Below are 14,571 nucleotides of genomic sequence, written 5' to 3'. Positions count from 1 at the left end.
CTTAAGCATGGCTCAAGGTGAGTCTGCCTTCCTTTAGCCAGGATAATGACCCATCCCAGTGGATTATCTCTTAAGGAAAAGGCAATGACCTGTTTCCACTCAGGGCTTAATTCCACTCTTTTGTCCTGTGGAAATGTGCTGCCTTTACTATGACTGCAATTCTACTCTAACAATATGGTCAAGGGTAGAGAGGTCATGAAGTTGGAGGCCTGTCCAGTAGGACTGCTGTCCTTATAATATAGACACCATAGATATTCATGGCTAGAGAAGAAGCCATGTGAGGATGGATAGATGGAGATGGTATCACTCTGTAAACTAAGGAGGCCTCAAGAGAAACCAAACCTGCTCACCCTGGACCAAGGGCATTGTAAGTATAGCCTTTCTATTGCCTAAGCCACCCAGTTTGTAGGGTATGTGTGAAACCAGAGTTGTTTAATGTCTCAGTAACTTTTATATTGCTGTACTAAGATACATGACCAAATCAACTTCTAGAAGAAACAATTTAGTGGGGGCTTACAGTTTAAGACGGTAAGCCATGACCACCATCATCTGGGCATGGAGACAGGCAGGTAGGCAAGCAGGCAGGCAGGCAGGCGTGGCATTGTCACAGCAACTGAGAACTTACTTCATGATCCACAAATGAGAGAGAGAGAGACAGAGAGAGACAGAGAGAGAGAGAGAGAGAGAGAGAGAGAGAGAGAGAAATGCTAATTGGGAATGACCTGCGCTTTGGAAAACTGAAAGCCTGACCCTGGTGACACACCTCCATCAAGGTCACACCTCTTAACTGTTCCCAAACAGTCCCATCAAATGGGTACCAAGTATTTAAATATATGAGCCTGTGGGGGTATTCTCAATACAACCACCACATCTAATACAGGGAAAATGTGAATTCCTCACTCAACAATTTGATTTATTCCTTCCTTTGATCTCATCCCCACAGGATTCCCCATTGCCACGAGGCTCAGCATTGAGTTTTTGCTTGTTTATTTTGTTTGTTTGGTTTTGGTTTTCTTTTCTTTTCTTTTTTCTTTTTTTTTTTTTTTTTTGTAGGGAGGGCTTTCTTGTACCTTCCCCCCATGCATAGGTTGTACACAGTGAGGGCTAATTCAGATCCTGTTTCCTTTTCTGGACTGGGTGCCACCAAAGGGCATGTGTCTCTTAGAATCCCCTGAAAAATCTCTGTGTGGTGTCAGAGCCTGACACCTGTGTTGACTGAGTCCTTCACTGGACTGAACTGTCATAAGGAGGGGGAGCTGGAGGGGGGGAGAGAGACACAGACACACAGACATACACACACACAGAGACACACACACACACACAGACACAGACACACACACACACACACACACACACACACAGACTTTCTTGGAAGTTTAGAGTGATGTCCACAGAGAATGTAGTTTGCTTCCCAATGTTCAAACAGCGGGGGCATTGTTTGAACACATTCATTCCAAACACAAATCACAGAAGCCATGGATGAATGCACACATATGTGAACATGTCTAGTTCGTGCAACAGTTTCTTCTAGTGTTCCGTCACAGGTAGCCAAAGGAAACAAAGTTCATTTAAAGACTTAGTTTCTGGAAGAAAAATATTTGGGGAGATAAATGGGGCACATGATTTTCTTGCCTTCTTTCTCAGCTTTAGGGTTAAATTGTCAGGAAAGTCTCTAGTCAATTTTCTCTGCTGATACTTTGACTAGCTGCTGTTAAAGATTGGAAAGGAAGCCAGCCTCCTCCTGCCCTGAAGGCTTAGCAACTCTCATCAGTGGCTCCCAGGGACGTGGAGGTAAGGAAGTTATTTTAGGAGCCTGTTAGGTCTTTCCTGGTCTGCAGAGGAATAAAATGCACTCTCTCCACAACAAAGACCGCCAGCCATTGACACAGAGAAACCTCCTGCTTGCATTTTTTTAACAGCTGACATTTGTACCTCTTGGAGGAAAATGAAGGGCATCTCCTTGCCTTGTGGCTTAAGTGAGATCTTTGGGGATGATGGAGAAGCAGGGCTAATTTCCTTTGTTTCCTATTCCACAGATAATGGTGGTCTGTGTTGGGTGTTAAAGGCCAGGCAGCCAGGGTGACCGGGAGATGACTTCGTCCTTCCGAGGTTTTTCAAAGGCTCCTGTCAGTCAAAGTCATGCTGGGAGACTGGGGAGTGGCCATCTGGCTAGCTGTTAGGTTGAGGGGAGAGGGGAGAGCTAGGATGTGGGAACTCTGGGTTGTTAGCAGAGGCAGGTGGAGAGGCCAGGCGCCTAGAGGCGCACACAGGATCTCCTCGGAGCATATCTGAGAAAGAACGAACTGAGAAAGGATGCCTGCCTGCGTGCAAAGGACTGTCATAAAAAGAGGGAGCCGGACAGAGTCCCGACACTGGAATGGGGAGAGGCATGGGAGACTGGATGGAGACTTTTATTTAAGCCAGTGTGATCATCTTGAATTGATTTTAAGTAGGAGAGACTGAAGGTCACTCCTGCTGCTAACCAGGCCTAGACATCTCCGAATCGTTCCCCCGGCTGAGAGGGGAGAAAGAGAGTAAACGGCTCCCAGCAGGGCGCTGATTTCATTTAAAGCCCGACGTTTCCGATCTGAAGTCAGAATTCTTTCACCCCCAACTACGTTGATCACAAGCTCTAACAAGGTATTACCAGAAAGAAGCACAAGCTACCAGGAAACCAGTCGGGGCGGGGGTGGGGTGGGGACTGGGAAGGGGGAGGTCTTTCCCCCTTATTCTCAGGCAACGCAGGAACTGGTGGTTAGCTAGAATGGCTTGGAGGTGACAAGGCAGGGTTCCCAAAACCTCAAATGGCCCTTCTTAGGTCTCACTCACACCACCCTGGGTTGTGAGAAATCCTCCAAGGAGTGGCGAAAATACAGCTCTGGGAAAGCCCTGCCTATATTGCAGACACCAACTGGGAAAGCCTCTCTGTAATGCAGACATCAAGCGTGCAAGGGTGCTTCAGTCCTTCAGTAACAAAAGTATGCATACTTTCTCTGCCTACCACACCCCCTTTCCCTCCCTCCCTGCCTCCCTCTTCATCCTCCCCTCCTCCCCCTCCCTTCATTCTCCCCCACCTCCCTTCCTCCCTTTTCTCTTGGCTTTCCTCTTTCTCTTCTCCCTTCCCCTTTCCCCTCCCTTTCCCTCTCTCCCTTCTTTCTTTCCTTCCCCCTCCCTTCCCTCTTCTCTCCCTCCCTTGTTTCCTTACTTTTCCTTTTTTCCCTCCTTGTTGGTCTTCTACCCCATTTTTGGTAAAGTGAGTCAAACACAATGTTCTATTTTGGTCATCCCATGGTGTGGCGAGGTCTGGAACACATCCCTCTTGCCCACCACATCAGCATCCTCACTTTTCAGAGCCACCCATCACCTCACACCGACACCCAGTCTGCTCAATACTAACTGTTCATTCTGCTTCCCCCCTCCCCCCGCCCCTCATGAACTCACATGTGTAAAAAGTCATTTATGGTTGGCTGATGACTGAGGCAGCAAAACACCTTCAAGGTGCATCAGGTCGGAATCCCTTTCTTTTGTTTTTCTTTGTGTGAGGAGAGGGAGGAATATCATGGTATGTGCTGTCTTCTTGTAGAGCACTCATAGCTAAACGGATGCAGGCGAGAGGTAAATGCTGGGTGTTTTCTCCTGTCTATACATTGAAACAAGGTCTCTCACTGAAACTAGGCCACACTGGCCTGATTGGCTGACCCACAAGTACCAGTAATTTGCTTGTCTCTGCCCCCTGAGCAATGGGAGTTCCAAGCATACTGTATCCACACATGCTATTGTATGAGTGCTGGACATACAAAGACAAGTCTACACGCTTGCTTGGCAAGCATTTTACCCACAGAGGTATCTGTCCAGAATGTCGCTTTCCTTTAAGAATGCTAATATCCCATTGCATGTGTTACAAACACGAGTGTTTATTCCTTTCACACTGTGTCTGTAGAAGACTGAGCACTGCCTTCACATACCCCTAAGTGGAGCTCAGGATGTGTCCCAGCATCTTGATACCTGAGAAAACAACAATGAGAAGACCACGCTCAGCTTTCCCTGGCCTTTCTTCCACTGAAGCAGAGCCTACGACTCACATTGGAAAGCTACCTTCCATTCACACGAGCAAATGCCTTTCCTCTAAAGATCCCAACAAGAATCTGACCTTACATCATGGCAGCATTCCTCTTTGTCCTAACACACTTCCCCATAACTTTCTACTTCTCCACTGAATGCAGCACGAAATACTCCGGTTCATCTGTTTCTTTGGGAGTTCATTTCTGAAGACTCCCATGCCAAGTACAGTGGATAGGACATAAGCTTATTATGTGCTTTTCTTTGGTAAATCTGCCTTTGGTTTGAAGACTCACCCAGGAGTCTCGAGATGGTTTTGGAGAGCACACTTTCCTTTCTTTACCTTGTCTTGTCCTCACCACTGGCCTGTAAATACTAGGTTCATTGCAGAGGTTAAAAATGGGAGAAAAAAAACAGGGTTACCAGGCTGGCTAACACAAGTTGTCAGCACAAGCCTCATCCCTCTAGATTGCACTGTCGGGTCAGGAGCTTGAGGCTGTGTCTATCTGTGCCAGGTTTTTTTGACTCCCTGGAAGTAGGAGGAGGCCTGGATCCCAACAGAGCACAGAGGAAGAGTAAGAAGACGTCCCATGCATCTTATGTCTGGAGTATGATTTTTGTTTAACTTTAACAGAAGAAGTCACAGGTCTTAATATTACATATTGTACTATATATAAGATTATCAATATATTACCTCCCCAATAATGGATTGTCTGAGTTTCCCATTTTCACACACACACACACACACACACACACACACACACACACAAAGTATAAACTTTTCCAGTAAAGATGAGAAGAACCCAACATACTGTCACCTAAAATCACCCATTACTAGCATCTTGTCACCTTGCCTTTGTCTTTCATAGCTCACAAGGAGCATCAGCTAGCTATCTTTTGTTTGTCATCTGTCTATCTCCTGTCTCATGTTTTGAACCATTTGCAAGCTGTTCACACACCAATCAGTCCTTCCTTTGTTGATGCTTTCGTATCTGCTCAGGAACAAGGGCATTTCCCTTCATAGCCACAGTGCATTTATCATGCCCAAGACTTTGAAATTTTATACCATGTAACTTTCTTAAGTAGCAATTTATATTCAGTCTTCCCCACAATCCCAAAATAAGCATGTATGTATGTTTGTATACAAATACATACATGGATACATATATGTTTAAATATGATTTCCTATTAGAGATCTGATCAGGGATTAAGCTTAGCATGTGGTTGCAATTTCTGGTGAGCCTCTCTTAGGTTCCACATCTGGGAATGATGTGGAAAAGCTCTTGCAATCGCGGATGTGTAGAAAGAATTTGACTCCTTTAGTTCTTATTGTCACCATGGCTTCAAACATATTGACATTGTCATTAGTAGGGATAAAGAGTTGGGAAATTTAGAATGCCTGAAATTTTTGACATTTCTGTGCCTAAATATTTCTTGAGATATTTGGAGAGAGTGAGGAGGGTCAGACATTATTTCCATAACTCAGTCACGTGATGGAGAAACATTCTACTTCTGCTTTTGAATTATTTCTCAAAGAAAGGAGGATTGTGCTTGGCTTTAATATGGGATTAACTCATTTTCACAGAAATCTAAATGTAATTTGAACATCCCTCAGTGAAACTGTGCAAAACACCAAGTTTATATATGAAGGAAATGAACGGTGGGCGCCTCGGGTCTCTGATCCAGACAGTGAAGAGTCTCTGTTGTCTTCGTTTTCTAGAACCATACAAGCAACCCAAGAATACACAGCAAGTGTCATCATTCAGCCAGTGTTGCCAACTTCACACACAGTGAGAACAGCTCAAGGCTACTGAGGTACCTGCATCAGTAGGATTCGTTACCATGGAGGGAGCACTAGATTCGTGTATATAACAGCTTATCCAAATTTTAACAGGCCCGTGGAAAGGAAAATGGAGAGATTCTATACTATCTTCTTCCATACATGTAGATTCTATTATTGTCAACAGCATCCACCCAAAGGGTACTCTTGGGTTTGTTTGTTTGTTTGTTTGTTTACTTGTTTGTTTTTAACTTATCTTCTTTTAAGTGTTTTGCCTGTATGTAGCTATGCTTGTGTACCATGCTCATGCCTGGTGCTTATGGAGGCTAGAAGAGTATGTCAGATCCCCAGAACTGGAGTCATAGATAGCTATGAGCTACTATGTGGGTACCAATGCTCTTGACTGCTGAGCCATTTCTCTGGGCCCCGTCTCAAGAGTACTCTCATTATGACTGATGAATTCATTTTAGCATCTTCTCATCATACAAGTTTAAAGCTCATTTCATTGACATTGTGCATCAGACAGGTTCTGACGAATGCATATGGACACATTATCATACCCTACAGATTATTTCCACGGCCCTACAATTGCTCTGTGTTCTGTTCATTTATATATTTTAAAAGCCAGGATCATCGTTTTGTTAAAAGAGCCACTTGGCCCTGAACAAAGGTCAACTAAAGACTGTTCTTTAAATTACACGATAGGAGAGTAGAAAATTTCAATTTGGCTCTTGAAAGAAACAGTGTATGGAACTAGAGCATTATCTTGCCTGCACCCATGCTACCTGAATCCTTCATCCTCATGACTTAGTTAATAATGTTAAGTAGACTTAGAAGACTTTTACATAAAGCCTGACATTTCGACGTTTTATCCTTTTTGAGAACCAGGAAAAAAGAAGTTCTTTTGTTCAAATTCCGTTCACCTCTCTGGAGGGGAGGATGTGCTGGGCCAAGTCTGTTGGGACATTTTGTTTTTCTTAAGTTCCAATATTGTTAAATTTCTTCTACCTGAAGTGCTACCTTACAGGATTTTTTGCCTGTGGTTGTCAGTATTTTAGATGAAAACCTGTGGACTCACCACCTGGAAGCTTTAAAAACACACCAAGTATGGTGACTTTGTAAGACACTGCGGTCACCAAGAGCAGAATAGGACCAGCAAGGCAAACCTAAGTGACCTTGAGGAAGTGATGGAAACATTCCTCCCCCTGAGTTAGTAATGCGTCCTTGTCCACGGAAGGGCAAATTCAGAATAGTGAGAGCAGGGCTTGGGGTCAAGAGAGGAGACACCGAATCATCAAGAGCGCGTGGCTGGTCCGTGTTCATGTGCTTGTCTTGTTCCATGTTTAATAAGATCTGCTTGGCTCAACCTCAGATGGCCCGGAGTAGTTTGCTTTTGTCATTGTTTGCATTTGCCTCATTCTTCCTTCCATTTCTTCTGAGGGAGCATGGAGGAAAGAGAGTGGCTGTCATAATTCCATTTGATGTAGCCTGAGACATAGCATGCACACACACACACACACACACACACACACACAGAGAGAGAGAGAGGCAGACGAACTGACAAAGACAGGTAGAGACATATACACATAAATACACACACTCACACACCACATACACATTTCGAAGTTTTATCCTTTTTGAGAACCAGGAAAAAAGAAGTTCTTTTGTTCAAATTCCATTCACCTCTCCGGAAAGAAAGAGTCAGAGAGACAGAAACAGAGACAGACAGACAGACAGACAGACACACACACACACACACACACACACACACACTCACTCACACATGGACACAGACACACGAACACACACAGTCAGACAGACACGGACACATACATACAAACATACTCACACTCCCCACACACACATACAGACACACACACACACAGAGACAGACAGAGAGAGAGAGAGATGCATACACACAAACACACTCACATACCATACACACACCATTTTGACTCTACATTTTAGAGACATCTGAGGTCAATGTCAGAAGGGTGTAGTAAGATGACTTCATGCTTATCTTGGTTTAATTAACAGGCTTCCTGGTAAAAGGGATGACTATTTAGCAAGTATTATATCCAGACAATGGAATGAAAGGAAAATGCCACCCCAAGCTTGAGCTTCCATGCTCATCTTGACAAGTTTTGGATCACTTTATCTCATGGCAGTGCTACACTGAGAGAACCCCATAGGTACATCCCTAGCCCTTCAGTCTTGTGAGGACCTGTCTTATTTCCCCACCAATAGAAAGCCCAAAGAGAAAAATTGATTTCTTCATTCAGCTCTTCCACTGCAAAATAATAACAATAAATATCTATCAGAAAGCACTGGTGGCCTGAGAATGGATTGATAGTTTCTGTCTTTGTGAACGTTAAATTGTTGTAGGCCTCTGGGAGAGACAGCATCTGACGAGGAAGGCTTCAGTGTGGTTGAGCAAGGGGGTATTGTATAGAGAAGTCCCTGAGTGGTGCTAAGCCAGCTACTGTGAGGGTCCCAAGGTGGCATCTTTTTGGATAAACTCAAAGATCAAGGTCAAGTTCATGAGACCGAGTGCTGCTGTGGACTTTGGAGTCTGTGGACCGGAATGTGGCAGGAGAGTCATTATCATACCCATCCCAGGCATCAGCAACCTTCCAGGTTTACTCTAGAGTGTCTTACCCTTACATGCTGGGATACCAGAGTGCTTATCCTAATGGTAGGGATTAGCTGGATAATCAGCATAATTGACCTGGTCCCCATCCTGAGCACCGTCTCTAGGGGGAATCTAGGGCTCTATAGTCTATAAGAGCCTGTGTTTATTTGTCATTGAAATGGTTAGGAGGTAGCTAGGCAAAACATCAGGCAGGGCTCTAAGATGGCAGAAATGGATTCCAGGGACAGGCAAGCAGGGATGTAGGCTCCAATGCATGTCTAAGACATTCAAATACAGCAGAAAGGCTGATGTGTTTGTTTGAAGTCCAATTCAAGCACAGCATCCAAACAAGCTAGTAATCAGGCCTTGGGGGAAGATTCGAGGAAATGGACTCTAAAGGAAGTACCATTGGTGCAGTAATTGGGAGAATTGATTAAATGGGTGTGGAACCCCAAAAGGCATAATTAGGATCTTAAATTTTGGGGAGGCCTGACTACGATCACCTTCATGATGGTACCTGTAAGGTCAAGGCACATTTAACACTTTTAACAAATGCTTCGAGATGTCTCATGGTTGGGATTCCTGGAGATCTGAATGGGACTTGCATTGAGAAGACTATGTTCAGCTGAGTAGTTCCCAGTGGCTGTATTAGGTCGGGGGTGGGGATAGCAGTAATCAGTATATGGTGCTGTCTCCCTAGCCTCTGACACTGCAGAATCTCTGGGCTCAGACCTAACAGATTCTGTGCGGTGGACCTTCCCTTTAAGGGAACCCTCTGATTTCAGAGCCCCTGGGTGCCGTTCCCAGGCTAAGGAAGCAATGAATGCATTAAGAGCTTTAGAAATAACAGCCTCAGCAGCTTGACTCTTCCTTCTATTATTCAGGGAGAAGGGTTGTCAGAGGCATCTTTCCCAGGAGGGTCCTGCCAACCTCTGAGAAGCAAACCCTGTGGGGCAGAAAGGATGTGGCCACTCAGCAGTTACCTTGGTTTCCAAGAAATGTCTCCACCCTTCAGTTGCTTCTGAAAGTCTGTCTGTTTCCCTGTTAAAGGGAAGGCATGCTGAGTTCTCTTCTCAGCTTATAAATTATGCTGTATTAAACGCTGGCAACAGTTTCGCTCTCTCTGTGTAAACATGAGGCAGTGCAGAATGGGAAGGGGGTGGGAAGGGCTGGCTGCCAGGACCCAGTGGAGACTCGTGAACAGCTCTTTGAATGTCGGATGGTGTTCACACCAGCATTAGGAGTGGGCTCCCCAATACCTGTCTTCAGCCAGGCCTTTTTACGTTATGAGTGCTGATACCACCCGGGTTTGTTTGTGTGTGAAGTACACGGTCGAATAAATTCTGTGATTCAAGTAGCCCCAAGAAACATACCTCTTTTCAAAAAGAAAAAAATAAAATTCAGTATTCATTTATAACACCTGAAATTCTAATGTGGATTCATTTGGAAAGTTATAATGAAATTCTAATATTTCTCAATTGATCAGTTCTAAATATTCTCTATATAAATTTGAATATTCTCACTTACTCTGTCATTCATTAGGAGGAAAGGAACACTGAGAACAAAAGCAGGAAATAACACCAGGAAGATCTTTTGTTCAGCTCCCTGGGTTTGTTTTAGAGATCATTTTATGCTGCCCTGTTTTCAATGGGCAAGAACACCCTTTAAAGTAAAAGAAGAACTTTTAAACACAGAATATACTACCTTCCATTTTGAAAGCTGGATGTGGCAGTCAATACCTGTAACCCCAGCATTTAAGAAGCTGAGACAGGAGGGCCACTGGGTTTTATGTAACATGACAATCTCTCTCTCTCTCTCTCTCTCTCTCTCTCTCTCTCTCTCTCTCTCTCTCTCTCTCATTTTAGATGTTGACATTTCTCATTGGAATAGGAAACGTGAGGAACATCCACCATTACAAGCAGCTCACGGGACTGGAGAGTGGTGCCCAGTCTCTTAGAAGGAGGACACCCTGACTGAACAGCTCCCGCTGCAGGAGATGAAACTCCTGTTCAAACAGACTTACTGGACAGAGACATCGCTAGCTTCTATGAGGAGTGTAAGGTGAGTTTCAGGGCTACCTGAACCACGGGCTCCGGACCTCCAGAGCCCCTTCCCCTTGCCTTCTTAGCACTACATGGCTCCAGCTTCAACAGTAAAAGGAGAAGAGTGGATAAGGGCAGTGTGGTTGTCAGAGCATTGGTTCCATCTTAACACACCTACAATGTTAGTATTATTTAATCCCAAGATACCATCATCCATACGGCTATAGTTCTTCCTTGTTCACAACTGTGAGTTTAAAGAATTTCTCATTAGCTTCATTCCACTTGGTCTATGTGGTCATCAAGGTCTTAGAGCCTACAGATGAGTGGTACTCACAGTTTGATTCAGGCTCAAAGCCTGAACCAAGTGGTATAAGGAACAGAGATGAGTTGAGCCTAAGGACTTAATGGCAACTTCAATGATCTCCTTGTGGTGCAGTGTGGAAGATTCTCATAACATAAGGTGGCTTGGTTTAGGAGGTCAACTGTGATGTCATATCTCAGTTAGTAAAGCTATAAGGACTGAGGCAGGATCAGAGGCATGGAGAATTCCTTTAGCCTACTCAAGCCAGACCTTCTTTTCTCTTTGACCCTTCGGCCATCTCTCAGTCCTTTCTCTAGGCATGGAAGATTCTAGTTTGAAAACAACCATTAGACATAGGATAGCACCAATTAATTCAACTAACCCATGGCTACAGAAGGCTGGGGACTGTCCTCTTCAAAGGCCAAGACATGCTGAGCTTATGCCCGAGGTTATTTGCCAGATGGTGGTTCACTTTCACGGTGTCATGGAAATGCTTCTTCATCTGCTCATGGAAAGGAACCCAGAAACATGGTTTGCAAGTGGATGGCAACACAAAGCAGACCACTGCATTACCTGACAGAGAATTTCTGAAGGGAAAACTACATATAAGAAACTCAAGTGGAATGTTGTACATGTCCTTTACTGCCAATATAGGAAATATGCTTTAGATTTATGTACTTTTAATATTATTATGTCTGTATTCATTTATTTGTGGTGTGTGTATGTGTGTGTGTGTGTGTGTGTGTGTGTGTGTGTGTGTGTGGTCTAAAGGCAACTTGAGATAGCCAATTCCTTCCTTATGCCATGTGGTTTTGGGGAGCTTGAACTTGGATCATCAGGTGTGGCCACAAGTGCTTCTACTCTAGCTGGCTCCTAGTTTTATGGGTTTTGTGGGAAAAAAAATCTCAAAGAAGTTAAAAAAGTAAACAAATTAACATTTATGTCCTGACACTCTCTGGCTTGTTCACTCTTCTTTCTTTCTTTCTTTCTTTCTTTCTTTCTTTCTTTCTTTCTTTCTTTCTTTCTTTCTTTCTTTCTTCTTTCTCTCTCTCTCTCTCTCTCTCTCTCTCTCTCTCTTTCTTTCTTTCTTTCTACAGTGCCTCTCTTTATTTGAAATTCTGTTCTGTAAGAGCAGTCATAATTCTCATCATGGAGTCATTAGGGACAGAATTAGTAGTTACAATGAAAACCATTAAACCAAGAAGAGTCATTAGGCGCAATCAGGATAGGGTGACTGAGTGAGTGTCTGTGGGTCACACATGAGATGTGCTCTTTGCTAGCTTTCTGGAAAGGCAATGGAAACTAGTGGTGGCCATTTTACTGAAAAAAACATCTTTAGGAGAACTGTTTTTCTTTTACTTCCTGCGAAATTGCTCAGGGACCGTTTGGTTGACCAGTAGGACAAGTTCAATAGCTAATGCTCTTTCTTCTTTAAGGCCATGACCTATAGCAGCATTTGCCCTAGAGCATGCATTCTGACAGACAACCAAATCAGGCAACAGCATATATACACTTAACCCTTTTCTCTCCAAAGTGCTTCTGTGTCTTTATGAACTAGCCCTGCTTCGAGTGCTGAGTCAATCCTCACCAGGCTTATATATCATATGATATATAATATACATTATTATATATTATATTATATATAATGTATATTATATAATATACTATATATATATGAAACCAGCCAATCATGACTGAAGCCCCTGAAACCATGAGCCAAAAGTACTCTTTTTTTTTTTTTAAATTTAAGTTGATGTAGCTCAGGGTAAAAAACATGTGCATATCTAGTGCTGCAGAGGCTAGAAGAGGGTGCCATCTCCTGTGGAACTGGAGTTAGGCAGTTGTGAGCCACCATGTGGGTTGTGGGAACTGAACCACTGGCATCATAAGAAGAGCAGTGATGATCTTAACTCTCTGGACCATTTCTCTAGTCCCTGCTTTTACTTCTTAACCAAAGGTAAATCAAGCCCATGGGGAGCTTGTGGAGAGCAAGTCATAACTGGATGCATTGGAGAGCTTGGTTAAACAGTACCTGGAGGAGGCCTGGGTAGATGGCTCAGGGAATAAAAGTACTTCTGCATAAGCAGGAGAACCTGAGTTCAAACTCTCAGAATCCAAGTAAAACCTGGCAAATAACCCGCATCTGAAACGGCAGCACTTGTTTCTACAGTGAGATTCCAGATAGAGACTCAGAAGGTCATGGGTCAGCTAGTCTGAATTACCCAGATGCAAAACAAGAGTCTCCTGCCTCAGACAATGTGGAAGGCCAAGACTAGGCTGGTCCTTTACCTCACATCAGCACTGACACACACACACACACACACACACACACACACTCCCGGTAGATTTTCAAATTTCAGGGAACCTTTAGCAGACATCACTGGCAGAGCCAGAATCATTCATGTAATAGTGAACATTGCTTCTGCTCATTACGGTTTAAGTCATGGGGTGGTATTGGTAGAAGAGATAGAACTCAGGTAGGGTTTTATGTGCATGTAACGACTTTGGTCCTTTCTGTAATGAACAATGAAAGGTACTAGAAAGGGGGAAAACAATATTGGTTATTTCACTTTTAAAAACTGTACCAAATAGCATTTGAGAAGATGGAATCTATGCACTCGTGTGATGCTCAGGGGATGCAGAGCCTTTCTTGCAAGCTTGAGGATCTGATCTCGATCCTTAGAATCCATCTAAAAGAAGGTGGGTGTGCTGGTGTGCACTTTGAATCTGCGAAAACGGACACAGGAAGACCCTTGGGGCTTCCTGGGCAGCCAGCCTGAGAAAGAGTGTCAAGAAAGAAAGAAAGAAAGAAAGAAAGAAAGAAAGAAAGAAAGAAAGAAAGGAAGAAAGAAAGCAAGCCAATGGACAGACAGAAAGAATGAAAAAAAAGAAAGAAAGAAAAAAGGCCGATGGACAGACAGAAAGAAAGAATGAAAAAAGGAAAGAATAAAAACAAAACAGAAGGTTGTCCTCTGACCTGTGTCACATGGACCCCCACAAAAATAAATGAGACATTGAAATTGCCCCCCAAATAACTAATCCCCCACCAAAGGAAATAAGAGACGCAGAAGACCTTTCTGTCCACTCCCCTACCCCACCGAGAGAGAACAGAAAAATAAATATCTGTGCTTTTGGTTTTTCAAGGTATGGTAAGGAGAATTTTTTAAATATGCTTTCGAATCCTCAGAGACTTTATAATTTATCAGGAAAGACACATTCTTCCTAATGAAAGGCTACTGACCTTCAGGAAAGCGACAGTTCAATTACAGCCCATTCAGATGCAGAGCAGTGTTGATAAAGGACGGGGCGATGTGACTGGCATAGCAAAGAAAGGGAAAATGTCTGGAAAATTATTATTCGCTTCTTAAAAGTTTAATTGTGAAACAAGAATAATAAATACGATCGCTCAGGTGGCAGAATCCTTTCTTCCCTGGCCCCGTGCTCCATTAGATCTGCTCCATTGGCTGTGCTGCCTGCTTGCTTTTCTTTCTGCTTCCTAATATTCTTGCCTTTTTAATCCTCTAAACCGCTAAGGCTAACAGATCAGAAAGCCCTTGGGGTTCTGAAATGCTGGGTTTCAAAAACGAATTCCTCCCCCCCCACCCCCTTCCCTTTTGACTGGCAAGGCAAGCTGGAACATGTCTTGGTGTTATTTTAAGTGTCTGACTACTATTTAGAGGATAAAATAGATGGAGAGGCAATCGCCATACCCTCAGCCACCCACCCACAGTCATGCCCAAGCTCCAGGGAGGTAGGC

At 43.7% G+C, this 14,571-nt stretch overlaps 2 long non-coding RNA genes across 2 annotated transcripts; one reads left to right on the top strand and one right to left on the bottom strand.

Annotated features, from left to right (window-relative positions):
• The first annotated feature begins 2,217 nt into the window (after positions 1 to 2,217).
• Gm52029 lies at positions 2,218 to 10,707 on the top strand. The gene is made up of 3 exons (XR_003950538.1): positions 2,218 to 2,640; positions 5,780 to 5,874; positions 10,337 to 10,707. It is a non-coding gene; the product is annotated as a predicted gene, 52029 (long non-coding RNA).
• Gm35991 lies at positions 6,233 to 14,361 on the bottom strand. Its single transcript, XR_382321.2, has 3 exons — positions 14,056 to 14,361; positions 11,197 to 11,316; positions 6,233 to 7,274 (listed from the first exon to the last, which is right to left on the bottom strand). It is a non-coding gene; the product is annotated as a predicted gene, 35991 (long non-coding RNA).
• Between the last annotated feature and the right edge of the window lie 210 nt (positions 14,362 to 14,571).

The sequence above is a fragment of the Mus musculus genome, chromosome 13, assembly GCF_000001635.26.
Source record: "Mus musculus strain C57BL/6J chromosome 13, GRCm38.p6 C57BL/6J".
Taxonomy (NCBI): Eukaryota; Metazoa; Chordata; class Mammalia; order Rodentia; family Muridae; genus Mus; species Mus musculus.
The sequence above is the reverse complement of the archived record's forward strand: the minus strand, read 5'-3'. Positions and strand labels throughout refer to the sequence as shown.